We start from the raw sequence: 13,719 nt of genomic DNA, 5'->3' as shown, positions 1-13,719 counted from the left end.
GGAAAGAAGGGCGGAATAAGGAGAATGTGAATGTATGAGATAACGGAAAAAAGAACAGAGTGAGGGGGCATACTAATGAGCGCGGGAATATGCATATGAGATTTAGGGGACCAGCAGAAATGTTAACAGAAGGAATACAGCAGAACATGAAACTCACCCTCCTGACTCACGCTGACTGACTAACACTGACTTATACCTTTGCTGCCACCCCTGACCACCTTAATCAATCATTCTACAAGGTGCTAAGGTGCTGTGATGCTGAAGTTACATGATGCTGAAGAGATGAGATGCTGAGATGAGATGACGATGAGAAAATGAAATGCCGAAATGCTGTGGCGATGAATAAATTAAATACTGAGGTGGCGATAAGGAAGTGAAATGCCAAGATGATGTGGCGATGCGATGGGGAGGTGAAATGCCGAGATGCTGTGGCGATTAGAAAGAGAAATGTCGTGATGCTGTGGCGATAAGGGAAGTAAATGCTGAGATGCTGTTGTGATAAGATGATGATGTTGATGTAATGCTGAGTCCCTGTAGTGCTGTGAGATGACGAGGCGAAAACTATGCTAACGTGATGTAGTGCCAAAGGTGTGAAGCCGTAAGACGCAGAGATAATGAACCGCTTAAGTGCTAAAGATGAGAGGGCAAAAAAGGTATATATTTCCTGAGAGCTGATTTGTTGAGGGGCTGACGTTCGAAGGTGCTGAGATGATTAGGCGAGTCAACTAGGTAAGATGTGAGTTATAAACATGTCGTTCACTCAAAAGACGTAAAGAAACAGGTGTACTGAAAGGCAAAGAGGAAGAAGGAGAAGAGGAAGTGGGAAAAAGTTAGATACTACCGGAAAAAGGACTGAATATGAGTATGAAGTGAACAAATGAAAGGGAGAGGAAATGATGAAGAACAGAGCAATGAAGGAAGGCAGTAATAAGGCACTTGGAGTATGATAGCAAAAAGGGCGAAAGAGGAAGAGGAATGAAAAAAAATAAACAAGAGAAGGAGTAAAGGTTGGAGATTAGAGAAAGAAGGCAAGGCAAGGCTGGTAAGACGTCAAACATATTACTCATTTGAAGAGGGAAAGGAAAGATGGATGAAGGGCAGGAAAGGAGAGTATTCAGTGAGGGTTGATGGAGGTGGAGGAAACCGAGGTACACATCCACGTCACAACTTCAAAGAGAGTGATAAAAAAATATGTATATAACGAAACGTACCCACCAGGAAACTGAAATGTGTGTAAAGTGCGACGGAAAAAAATACAAACACTGACATATCATTAACAAGAGAATATTGCAATCTATGTATATGCAGACTCAAGAGCAATATATATACACACACACATAACCAGGCATTAAAAAGATCAGACTCAAACAGTTACATAGATTGGCAGAAAAGGTAAATAAGCAAGTAGACAACCGTAAATGATGACAGGAAGTAGATGATAGGGACACTAGCCAAAAATCCGGAAGACAAAAGAAAATACAGACAAAAACAAACTAGAGAGGACTCATACCTTTGCTGACACCCCATGAACATCTTAATCAGTCATTCTACCAGGTGCTAAGATGCTGTGATGCTGAATTTACATGATGCTGAAGGGATGAGATGCTGAGATGAGATGGCGATAAGATAGTGAGATGCTGTGGCGATAAGGATGTGAAATGCTGTGATGCTGTGGCGATAAGGAAGTGAAATGTTGAGATGCTGTGGCGATAAAAAAAATTTAAATACCGAGGTGCTGCGGCGATAAGACTGAATAAGATAAGTACCCAGACAACAGACGTGGCCAAAACTCATATATAAATAAACCGTTCAACTTCGGAGACGACGAAGTTTCCTCAACTCAAAATCACAGAGAGAAAGCTTCGCGCAATGGCCTTAACTTGTGCGCGCCGTGAATTAGTAATCACAGCTACGGTCCAAAGGGCTGAGATTCGTGCCCAGTGTGTGTGTGTGTGTGTGTGTGTGTGTGTGTGTGTGTGTGTGTGTGTGTGTGTGTGTGTGTGTGTGTGTGTGTGGGTGTGGAGAGAGAGAGAGAGAGAGAGAGAGAGAGAGAGAGAGAGAGAGAGAGAATGAATACCATACAGTGGCGTACACGAAGAACTCAATCCCTGACAAGATAGAGCTATTAATTAATCACAAATACTAAAATTCTCTCTCTCTCTCTCTCTCTCTCTCTCTCTCTCTCTCTCTCTCTCTCTCTCTCTCTCTCTCTCTCTCTCTCTCACTCAGTTCCTAACGCTCCCTTCTCCCTCCTCCTGCTGCCTCTCCCTCGCGTCCCTTCCCCCCTCCAGGCACGCCACTGCAGCAAAGACTCGATCGATGAACTGCATTCTCATCCTCGCCTTGCTCTTGAAATGCCACCCACAACACCCACCCACTCCACCCACCCGGACGCAGACCCACCCATCCACCTACCCACCTACACACAAACGTCTACACACACACACACACACACACCTCAAGGCTATAATCTCCAGCATGCATTTCTGTTCTGCAGTTTCCTTCTATTCTGTGGAGTTCATATATTAAATTTGAGGTATATAACTCTTATACATCGTTTTTATTTGTGCTCAAAACATCACACTCTCCATCATATTCAGTTTGCCATGTTATACTTAGGTTATGTATTGAAAAAAGTGCAAAGAGGCCTTGGGTTTAATTTGGCTCGTACGGTATCGGCGACAAGCTCCTGAAATGGCTGAAATGACATATACATAAATTAAAGTTCTTCCGTCGTGTGTGAGTTAGTCCGGTACTGTGTCCCTTGAGCGAGGCGAGCAAGCTACGTGAAACACCTAATTTTAAGTCTTGCGCCAAGCATAAACATTGACACAACTGGGACTCAGCACTCGGCCGGCGACAACACGGGGACGGGAGGGTTTTCGGCAAGTACTCAGTCATTCATAAACAAGTAATCAGGTATTTAAGCTGTCATTAGTTTACACAATCTGATACTCAACCTATCATTTATTTAGCAGGAAATCTGGTACGTAAGCGGTCATTAATTTCCACGTAATATAGTACTTAAGCACTTAATATGAATTCCAGCATAAGGGATAAACAAAAGCATAATTGGTTTCGCATCCGGGAATCGACATGGACGCCACGGTCTCGGGCAGGTACTCAAGCTGTCAGTCGTTGATATGTAATCTGGTTTCGCCCTGAGCCTCGTGCCGCCCCTCCAGAGTGAATTATCTGCCTCCGCTACGATTATTCATGCCGCTCTAACAAGGTTATCGAGCGCTGCGCCGAGACTACTGATCCGCGAGAAGGTTTTAGAGGTGACGAGTGCTCGCCGCCGCCCATCGCCATCACCCTCCGGCCAGAGGGTATCAGCGCCGCGGGCTCACATTCACGGCGCCATGGACAACGTCGGTTCGAAACCCCACGCTATCACCTGGGATTTTTCAGTCACCGCCGAGTGGCCTAAGACTACCAACATGCTGTCCAGAAGACCACCCATCAACCCGGACTCTAAAATATACCGTCCAGTGAATCAAGAATGACTTCCGGGGGCTGCATGAGTCAAACATAACTGGCACTACTATAAAAAAATTGCCTGCGCCACGACAGGCTCGGGCTGACAATCTGGCCCATGAAGAAAGCCTACCGGCGCAATAGGCAGGGCTGTAAAAAAAAATCGTCACTCACGTTAACAGATTCCAGTCGACATGCAGATATGATTCCCGGCTGCATATCGGGCGACAGCAAACAGGACTTCCGCTAATACTTTTTTTTTTTTTTTTTTAACAGGAAAGGAAGCAGCTCAAGGGCATAAAAAAGGGAAGAAAAAAGCCCGCTAGACGCTGCTCCTAAAAAAGATAGAAGTAAAGAGTGGTCAAAACTTGTTCATATAACATGTTAACATATGTTTTATTCAATATATATATATATATATATATATATATATATATATATATATATATATATATATATATATATATATATATATATATATATATTTATATTTCTAACACAAGCTGTTAATAAATCGAACGTATATATGTTTCTATAAATAAAAACATATATACATTCCAATTACATGACAAGGGGATACAAACTAATAGTCGTGAAACACAAATATGCAGACATATGCAAACATATTTAGACAGATAAACTCATTAATCATAATGTACAAGGTATATTTTCCACGTTTTTTCCTTCCCGCCTCTGATACACGCACCGAACCGGCTATTTATGATGATTTATGCGAATACCTTTCCGTTCCCGCGTGGGTGAAATTAATTAGCATGCTAATGGTGCGAGAAAGGGAGGGGGGGAGAAGAGACAGGAGGGAGGGAGGGAGATGTGGAGGGAGAAGGGGGAGAGAAAGAAAGAGACAGGGGGAGTGTGAGGAATGAGAGGAGGGAGATAGAGAGGAGGGAGTAAGAGATGAAAAAACAGAAAACAGAACAAGTGAGGCGATGATTTTAAAAAAAAATGTATCGATAGAAAATTCATAAAAAAAAAAAAATTGTAGCTACACGCAAAAAAATGTTAAAAAGATTAATTTTACTCAGAGAAATACAAACGTTCAAATACAAACAAGAAAACGGGGGAAAGAACAAACCTTGCCAATGCTCTTTCCCATCCAAGAAAAAGATGGAAAAAGTCCTCAGGCTCAAACTTGGTAAAACAAAGGCAGCACATCAAAGTAATGGCCATCACACGCAGGCGTCTCGATCAGGCCTATTTGGGAGAGGGAGAGGGAAGGAGGGAACACGACCGAGGAGTTACGACGATCTGGTTAGGAGGAACATATTGCAACGAAACAAGATAGAATTACTGTTTTTCGTTGGTTCATGTTTTTGTTGTTGTTGTTGTTGTTGCCCTTAAGCTGCCTTCATTACTGTAAAAAAATACTAATAACACGGGGTCATATTATTAAACATTTTGGCGCCCAAGAACACATATTTGACAAGACTTTCGTAGGAGTTCAGGGCATTTCCAGGGGTAGCTTTATGACCCTGTGGTAGAGTGACCCTTCTTCTGTACCATGAACCTAAAAAAAATCGCTCATTAGAACCCGACTGACCTTCTTTTTGGCCTTTGGAAATAGTTGATATGAAGGGTGGAAGCGTCTCAGAATACCGCCCCCCCCTCCCCGCCACCCACCCACACACACACATCCTATCTGAGTCGCATTGTTACTGGTCAGTGAAGGGAGCTAAGGACTTAAGGTCTCCGCGTCTCAGTCCTGCAGGGCCGCCGATCCCTTCTTGATCCTTGCCCTCCCCCCCTTCCCCACCCTGACCCATCAATCAGGCACAGAGAAGGATCCCGAAGCGGCCTTGAATGTAGGATCCCACAGGAGATAATTAGATAATTTTCATTTTATTAGAGTTTTTTTCTTCTTTTTCGTGTTAGTGCAAATACTCTTTTTTTTCCCCGCCGCTCGGTCGCATTCATGAGTTATACGTATAATGTATATTTCAGGGTTATTGATACTGCGGTCATTTATACTTTCATTATCCCTGACTAATGTGAGCCTAATTGGCGCAACTTTATATTTACCTGTGGATATTTGTCGTAATTCGCGCGTATCACATTACCGTGTATGAGACTGGTTCACAAAGCCAATTGAGTTGAAACGTGTTTTTTAATGGTATAAAGATCGCTGTGTAATATAACGAAAAAAAAACAGCCTTAAATCCCACTGATGGAAATTACTTGACAAATTTAGCACACGACACGTTTAACAAGGCTGTAGTGAACCCCGGTGGCCAGGATCTCCCACCCAGGCCGCCGTGACACATAAAACACTCAAATGAGCCTCCGTCGGAAACCTAAACACAAACGATTTTTTCACCCCGATTAGAGGGGGAAAAAATCGCGATAAATCATACGAGCGGAAGTAATATATTGTTGTACAGCGTCCCCTCAGCCCCCACCCCCGCGTCGCCCATACCGCTGCCAACCCATCACTGTAGCCCACCTCTCTCTCCCCCCTCTTGCCGCCCCTCTCATCCACCCATCACTCATACCTCACATTCCTCCTCTTCTCCCTCTCTATCCACCGTAACCCACGCCAACATCCACATCTTTCTCTCCCTCTTCATTAACTTTATCTCTATCCTTCTACCCATTCCCCCACCCCCCCCTTTCCACCTTTCATTCCTGACATTCCTCCTCTCCTTCTCTCCATCCACCCTCCCCACGCCAGAATCCACTACCATATCCACCTACCACTCACTACTTACTTTCGTCTCCTCTCACTCCCTCATCATTATCCTTCTACCACTTCCTACCGCCCCTCTCATCCACCCATCAGTCATTCCACACATTCCACTTCTCCCTCTCCATCCACTCTCCACCATACCAGCATCCACCACCTTCACCCCCTCCCACTGAATCCACCTTCCGACACTCCCACCTTCAAACAGCACACATAATCATCTCACTCCCAAAATTCCTTCTTCCACCACCAACTTCTCACTTTCCATCTGATATCCACTCCTCATTTTCCACCTCTCTGCGTCGCTCCTCTCCTTTACCTGATGTTCTCCAGTGTTTGCCCCCACCCAACGCCCACCTCTCTTCACTTTTCTCTCATTACACACCAGCCATAATCTCCCTTAACTATCCTTCTGAGCACTGCCCTTCATATACAACTCACACGAAGTTACTCTCTCCTTCATTACTTGAGGTTCTTAACTCGTCACCTCCACCTCCTCTTACACTTCTCAGTCTGACATGGTATCTCTATCTGTAGCTGTATTTCACTATCAATCTTCCGTACCTTCTCTACTCACTACCTGCTTTTGTTTACTTCTCTTCTTAGCCCCGTTAGTATTGTTATCCAGTTTATGTTTACCCTTCCCTCATGACAAAGTTTTTTTTTTCCTTCACTTTGTCTTTCGTAACTTTCTGACCTTTCATCTGTTTCTCTGTTTTTTTTCTTGTGTGTGTGCTCTTATCTCTTACTATTCCTATTATTATCTCTTAAAATAACAACCATTACCTTCTGCTTTCCTTATACCCATTAATTAAAACCTTCGTACCATCACTAAAACCTTGCCATTATATATATAAAAAAAATACCTTGTACTTCTGTCCATATCTCTTCGTGTTCTCCTATACGAATTTTACTATTTCTCCCTTCTGCCTTTATACACCTCTAACAAGAAGTCGTGGCCAGGGAATGAGAATATACAACACTATTAATAATGTAGCAATATGAATCATTACTTTTCATCAACCTACTTATCGCGCTACTCTTCCAATACATCGTCCTACGCATCGTCCAACACATTTTAGTCTCTCTCTTCAACCTTCATACACTTTTAACAAGAAGCCGTGGTCAGGGAATGCGAATACACAACACTCGTAATAACGTAATAATCTGAATCACTACTTTTTCATCATCCCGCTTAAAGCCTCTACTCGTGATAAATATATACATCGTCCTCTACATTTCCAAACCATTTTCCAGCCACTCATCGCCGCTGTACGGGTTTTGAGTGACTGTTGGGCAGGACGAAGCCTCATTCACGTCCTCCCATTAAACGTATGCAGCCGTGCCGTAATTGGTTGACACAGGTGCAAATGACAGCGTGAGTACCTGCGTTTTATTCCCCTTTTTGTATAGTGCTTGGTGACCTTGCTGAACGGGTCGCTGGTAATTAAAGATAACCTAGAACATTTATCTATTACTTTTATTCATTTATTTACATTTATATATTTTTGTATCGAGGTTAGTTTATTTATTTTACTTATTTATCTGTTTGCTGATTTTCCTTTTTTTCTACACTTATGAAATCAGCACATATTGTTTATTTCTTATTAATCACCAAATGTCGACCTTCTTCTCTCCTTCATTTTCCTTCTTTTTACTTCTAATTATATTTTCATGTCAGTAAACCCTCCAAATCCTCGACTCTCTCTCTCTCTCTCTCTCTCTCTCTCTCTCTCTCTCTCTCTCTATCTCTCACATCCCATTTTCAGCATTTTGTTACTCTTCCATAATATTTACCATGTGTTTTCCTTTTCCCCTTCAGTTTCTTCCTTTTCATTTCTAATCATAATTCAACGTCAGTAAACCCTCTATACCCACGTCCGTTTCTCTCTATCTTTCTGTTCCATATATCCACATCTCATTTTCCGGATTCCCATATTTAGCTGTTTGCATCCTACCCCTCACCATCTCTCTCCTCTCCTTTTCCTTTCCTCCCCTCTCCATACCCGCACCTTATCGCTGTCCAAACCCCTTCTTTACCCCGTTTACTGTCTACGTTTCACCCCTCTCCATCTCTCCTCTCTCCTCTCCTTTCCTTTCCTCTCCATACAAGCACCTTATCATTACCCGAGCCCTCCCATCGCCCCGTATCGCTGACTCACATGACGAGGCAGAAACAAAGCCGAGTCCGAATCCGCTTATCATCGAGTTCGAGGGAAGGTCCGCCGACACAGCCGTCCCTCGCCCCCTGAATAAATGAAAAATCCAGCGATTCACGTTCACCCACTCAGAGTTCATTCCGCTGATTTACGCGTCGATACGTACTTCGTAATGAGAGTCCAACAGTTTCGGCCGAACGCAAATTTACATCGAAACTGGTATAGTGTAAATGATCGGGCAAAATCGTGTAGGTAAATAGATACATTGAATTAAATGTCAGTTTGTTCGTGCAACCCGCCGCCCGCCGCCCGCCCGAGCCCAGTCACCCGCCCACCCGAGCTTTCCGTGTCCGACAAAGCTGTATTGGTCCTGACGTCGGATGAGCTATTAATAATATCATCGTAACACCTTTGGAACTAAACTGCTATTGCCTTTCCAGCTCCATCGGTCACCTTTGTAAGAGAAGAACTTTGTAGGCTTTTGTTTCTTATTCTTATTCTTTCGACTTTCTTGTCTTTTCTTCTCTCCTCCTTTACTGCAAAAAGAAGAGAGGAGCCATTCAGCGCGTAGGTATGTGTGGAATTTTTTTCAAAACATAATATAGGGTCAAATAATTCCAGGGTAGAGGAAAGAAAGGGTGGAAGAGAGAAGGAGGGAGGAAGGAAAGGGTGGAGGGAGGAGGGGAGAGGAAGAAAAGGAAGGATAGGGAAATGGAGGGGCAAGGGAAGGGATGGAGCGGTGAGGGAAGAGAAAGGAAGGGAAGGAAGGGATGGAGAGGAATGGGAAGACAGGAGAGAAGCGCGTCGTAAGGATAACTGGCTCTGAACAATCGCTGAAAATAGTTAGGAGCATATTAGGGAGATTATTGCACAGATTAAGCGAAAATATAGACATTATAATTGAGGGTGCATTGTTTAAAAGAGAAGCAAAAAGAGAAGCAAACATTTACAAACATGCTTCGCAGCTAATATAAAGAAAGAATGAATAATGAAAGGGTCTGCATACAACACACTCCCATCCTTTATCTTTTAATTAACGTGTTTCTGCGTCTTTACCTCCCTGTCCCTGAACTCAACGGGCTTTTTTTTCCATACATCCTTTCCCTCTACGTCTCTGAGTCTCGCGTGTGATAAATGCATATGGAAATTAATCTCACACCTTTACCTCTATCTGAATAGCGTGACACTGCTTCTTTTCTGGCCAAGTGAATTATAAACAGTGACGGAGACTCGAACTGGGGTAAAGAAGAGCATGAGATGAACACCCAACCAACGAACCCAACCGCCGCCTTCCCGAAAAAAAATTACAATATTAAAATAACGAATATAATTTAAAGGCGACTATCAAGGAACCTCTGACATTGAATTCTATCTTGCATTCGGGTATTTTCCTCTATCTTTTTTTCACAGGGATCAGAAAGTAGCGAGTATTCTTTTAATAAGCTAATTTTGACTTTGGTTTATCTTATGTAACAAAAAATAATCATATGTAATCAAATCTACATCATACGTTTCCATCGCATCCACTTTTGCATTCAGGAAACCACACGACTGAATCAACAATGCTTCCCCCCCCCCCCCACACACACACACACACCTTTCCCTTATAATGTCCTTAAAAGAGAAGCCATAAAATATAATAAAAACAAATAGAATCAAGGCACCATACCCATAACGCACTTCCTTCCCATTCCCCTATGAATAAAAAACACATTTCCTATATGAGCTATCAGACTTAATGAATATTCCTTGCGACACGTTTCCTGTGTGGACTATCAGGCAATGTTCCTTTCAAGCCTCGTTTCAGCTTCACCTATACAGCTAAATATAGAAAGATGACAGTAGATACATCAAACGTTTCCCTTACGTCCACCAATGAATAAAAACCTTTCTTATACGAACAACAACCAGCTTTAATGTTCCTTTCAAATCCCATTACTAAATTCATCACCACAGCAAAATGAAATAAAAACAGGATAATCAATGACATAATAAGCGTTTTCCTCGTATTCGCCTATGAGTAAAAGACATTTCCTATATGAACATCGAGAGGTCTTAATATTCCTTTCAAGTCCCGTTGCTAAATTCATCACGACAGCAAAATAAAGTTAAAAAAAACAGGATAATTAATAACATAATAAGCGTTTTCCTCGTATTCGCCTATGAGTAAAAGACATTTCCTATACGAACATCGATAGGTCTTAATATTCCTTTCAAGTCCCGTTGCTAAATTCATCACGACAGCTAAATAAAAATAAAAAGGATAATCAATGGCATCAAACGCTTCCCTCACACCCGATTACCAGGACAAGAGACATTCCCCGGACGAAGCATCAGACAATGTTCCGTTCAAGTCCCATTCCAGCTTCATCACTACATCTTAATACAAAACGGGATAATCACAAACACATCACGCATTTCCCTCCCATCCGACTATGAAGACAAGAGCCATTTCCCTTTACGAGCCCCGAGTCTCTGTTCTCTCCCCGCTCCCGCTTCTGCCTCATCGCCACCACCGCCAGCCACGACGAACCAAAAAATGCATAAAGAAATGTTAAAAAAAAGCTACTCACATGAATCACCACCGACGGCGGCCTATCCGAGCCTATTTAAATTGAAAGTCGAGGTGATATACTGCCTTTGTACACACACGGCGAGTAAATATTGTATTAGGCCGAAGAGGCGTCCCATAAATCAAAAAACCTTAGAGATATGAATAGGTATAGGGGGGCCATTAATAACAGCCCCCCCCCCCCACCTCCCTACACCTAGGCACTCCTTCCTTCCTCCATTCCCCTTTTCCCTCTTCCGCATTCTCTTACCTCCCCCTCCCCCTCTCCCTCTTACAATCTCTCTCTCCCCCCTTCTACCTTCAGGATATCCCCACTGCCATTTCCTATTATTCCTTCCTCTCTCTCTCTCTCTCTCCCCCTCTCTCTCTTTCCCTCTCTCTCTCATCCCTACTGTTGTTGTTTTTTTCCTTTCTCCCTCCCACACATTTCTCTCCCCTCACTCTTGCCTTTTGTTTTCGACGAACACACACACACACACACACACACACACACACACACACACACACACACACATGTATTTTCCTCATCACAATACCTGTCCCTTTTCCCATTACCCTCCCTTCAATATGCATTCCCTTCCCTTCAAACGCCCTCCCCTGCATACCTCACCCCTCCCCACACCCTTCCATTAACCCCTCCCTCCCTCTCACCCTCCCTTGCTCTTCCCCTCTCCCCACTCCTCCCCCCTCCCTTCCTCCCCTCGGCTTCCCCTCGTCCATCGTTGCCGCATACAAGTTCTTCCAACAACACAAGGCAAATTGCGGGCCCCGGTGCGTGCAGAGTTTAATATGCTCCGCCAACTTTGAGTATAGATCGTTGTCATCGGTGTTATGATACAGAGCTAGACGTGGGCTGAGGGCGGGAGCGAGGGTGATGGTTACATGGCAGGTTTTGGAAGGCAGGGAGAGAGAGAGAGAGAGAGCGAGGGAGGGGAGGGAGTGAGAGAAAAGGAGGGGGTCTAAGGGAGAGATGTGAGTATGTGAGGAGGTAAAGAAGATATAAGAGGGTTGAGGAGAATGTATGAGGAGGAGTTAGAGAAGGAGACAGAGATGCGGTTTAGAGAAAAAAAATAGACTGTAGAGAAGATTGAGATGAAGGAAAAAAAGGAAGTAAGAGGAGGAGTATGTGAGGAGGGTGAGGAGAATGTGAGTAGAAAGAGGAGGAGTTGGAGGAGGAGAGAGAAATGGCTGGAGAAAAAAATAATCTGTGGAGAAGATTGAGATGGAGCAAAAAATCGAACCAAAAAAATGGAAACAAGAGGAGGAAGATGGATTGCAAGAGGAAGGGGAAATGGAACAATGGATGTGGAGATGAAGGTGGAAGAAAAGAGGTCGACAAACACGCTGGAGAGAGAGAGAGAGAGAGAGAGAGAGAGAGAGAGAGAGAGAGAGAGAGAGAGAGAGAGAGAGAGAGAGAGAGAGAGAGAGAGAGAGAGAGAGAGAGAGAGAGAGAGAGAGAGAGAGAGAGAGAGAGAGAGAGAGAGAGAGAGAGAGAGAGAGAGAGAGAGAGAGAGAGAGAGAGAGAGAGAGAGAGAGAGAGAGAGAGAGAGAGAGAGAGAGAGAGAGAGAGAGAGAGAGAGAGAGAGAGAGAGAGAGAGAGAGAGAGAGAGAGAGAGAGAGAGAGAGAGAGAGAGAGAGAGAGAGAGAGAGAGAGAGAGAGAGAGAGAGAGAGAGAGAGAGAGAGAGAGAGAGAGAGAGAGAGAGAGAGAGAGAGAGAGAGAGAGAGAGAGAGAGAGAGAGAGAGAGAGAGAGAGAGAGAGAGAGAGAGAGAGAGAGAGGAGAGAAGAAGGAGAGGGAAAGAGAGAGGAAAGCAGGAAGACAAGGTGGATGGGAAGATGACTCGCAGGTTAAAGTAAATACGTCAAGGACAACGATTCAGGCAAAGTCATCAATTAAAACTTCGAAATGGCGGGTAAGAGAAAAGAGGTACAATAATGATATAAATTCCTTAGGGAGAAAACAAACAAACAAGTAAATAAGGTATATGGAAGGATGACTCGCAGAATGAAGTAAATTTGAGGTGAAAAATTAGATATGTGAGGTCACCAGTGAAGAACCCCCCCAAAAAAAGAGCTGGGGAAATGAAAGAAGGATGCAAAATAAAAGAGAAAATTTTATAAAGGAAAAAAACAAATAAATAACACGTATATAGATGGAGAGGGAAGGGAAGGTGAAGAGACCAAAATAAAGAAATAAAAAGTCCTGATGGGAAGAAAAACAAATAATTAGGATGTAAATAAATCGTAAGAAAGGTGAAAGGGGGAACCAGAATAGAGAAAAAGAATCCAGAAGAAAAAAAAAGTAAATAAAACGTGAATAAATAGCAGGGGAGGTGAAAGGGAGTGACCATAAAAATAAAAAAAAACAAAGGGAAAATAAACTGTAAACATGACGTGAATATTCCATTAAAAAACTTATAAAATGGATACGAAGTTGAACGACTCATTATTCAGCGGATGTAATATGCTTCACGGCCACAGCTGTCACTCGCTCCTGGTTTCTGTGATCACTCTTGCTTCAAATGAATTAATGTCACAACCCTTCCCTCCATTCCTCTCTCCCTCCCTCCCGCTTCTCTCTCCTCTCCAGCCTCGCCTCCCACGCTTTGATCAACCCCCATCCCCACCACCACCACCAGTCAATATGCAAACATCCTCTTGTGTGATTAGTGAAAGCTTTGAGGTGAGGTTAGATAGACTGAGAAATAGATCGATAAAAATATTTGGGATACGGATTGATTGACTGAGTGATACGTAAACAGATCGGAAGATTGAGGCAAATACAGTTGATGAATTAAAGGGAATAAATACAAA

Source organism: Eriocheir sinensis, chromosome 46 (genome assembly GCF_024679095.1).
Source record: "Eriocheir sinensis breed Jianghai 21 chromosome 46, ASM2467909v1, whole genome shotgun sequence".
In the NCBI taxonomy this organism is placed as follows: domain Eukaryota; kingdom Metazoa; phylum Arthropoda; class Malacostraca; order Decapoda; family Varunidae; genus Eriocheir; species Eriocheir sinensis.
This window is presented reverse-complemented; position numbering follows the sequence as displayed.